The sequence below is a fragment of the Sinocyclocheilus grahami genome, unplaced genomic scaffold (genome assembly GCF_001515645.1).
Source record: "Sinocyclocheilus grahami isolate Dianchi unplaced genomic scaffold, SAMN03320097.WGS_v1.1 scaffold736.1, whole genome shotgun sequence".
Classification (NCBI taxonomy): domain Eukaryota; kingdom Metazoa; phylum Chordata; class Actinopteri; order Cypriniformes; family Cyprinidae; genus Sinocyclocheilus; species Sinocyclocheilus grahami.
Genome location: NW_015505915.1, coordinates 344313 through 345938, shown reverse-complemented (window position 1 = coordinate 345938; position 1626 = coordinate 344313).

The following is a 1626-nucleotide window of genomic DNA, read 5'->3' as shown; positions in this document are numbered from 1 at the left end:
TATATATATATATATATATATATATATATATATATATATTAGTTAAAGGAGATTATTTTGATACCAAGCTGCCCTCCAAAACCTAAGCAGGCATTGTTTTTATAATGGTGTTGTAGCCTATTATTTTCTGTCATATTGTCTTCCATTTGCTTATGCTTTTCTTGCTTTTCAACGTTGTTTGGCAGTGAGCATTGCAGACAAGTGCCTTAAGATATAACCTATGCTAGTGGCATAAGCAGAGCTTGTGTCAAATATATATGTGCATATATAATTATGATATATCATATATCCAGTGTGTGAATTAGGGGGTTGGCTTTTTAAAGGAATTTCTAGCCATTTTTTGGAGAAGTCAGTTCCCCAAATAATTTGCACCCTTTGTATATCAACCAACAATGTGATAAACTTGAGAAAACGGCCATACATTCACTCACAAAGAATGCACTTTACAAATCAATACTGGGTGAATGTTTCCATGTAGCATTTTAACCAAAGCATTATGATGTTAGGTACCTGTTTTGTACAAGAAAACTCAACAAACCTAAAAACATATTTATATTGAACAAGAGCTGTCAAGTTAATGTTTTGACAACCCTGGTTGGGTCCTTACTCAAGGAAACTTGTCTTTTATCAGGGACTGTAACAGAACAGTATTTCTGTAGAATAGTTTGCTTCATTTGCAATGTTTTTTTTTTGTAATTGTAATTGTATAGACCTAACTAATATATTTATTGAGTATTTATTGAAGGTATAGCCATGTATTTTTTACTTATTTATCAACATGTGTCGTGGCCTCAAATTGTTGACACAAAATAATGGAAACGATTTCATTTGACCAAAATAATGTAATAAATGCAAATTGTGGAAAAAAAAAAAACAGTTGTACTGAACTCGATGTTTCCTCTGCCAAATGCACCACAAAATCACAAGAATATAAACTCATATCACCTACAGTGTTCCTCACCCACCTACATTTCAAAATCACTTCATCACATGCCTAAGAAAAAAAATGCTGTTTTGTAAATACTTGGAGCAGGATTAAGTTCATATTTGGCATACACAAAGATATTTCACACAACAACACTGAGATCTGACCTGAATCTCCAAATGCATATGACAAAACAAAGTCTGAAGCAACCAATAGCTGTCTGTAGAGATTAAATCTGTCCTGCGTTTCCAGTGATGTTGTCAGCTTCGAGATCTGTGAGCTGGCCAGTTTAATGGAGTGCAGTAAGATCTTATTGAGCGTTACACTGGCGCATGGCAGTGCCGTGCATTACATAAACCTTCGCATTGCCTGCTACTTACGTTGAATGTTAAAGAATTAGGAACCTGAATACATTTGAACTAAACTCGTGTTAATTAACCCCTTTATAACTCTTAATGTTTAACTGACCAGAGCCTCTCTTAACCTTTTCATAAACCAATGCAAACAAGACATCCCAATATGCAAACATATGCTTATTGTGCAACCTGATCAAATGACTTAAAATCATTTGTATAGTGCTTTTGACAATACATACTGTTTCAAAGCTTTACAAAGAATCGCACCATACAAACCCACTAGGAGAGCAATCCACAGGCCACAGCAACACAACCTGTATGACTTTTTTCCTGAATAATTTCAAC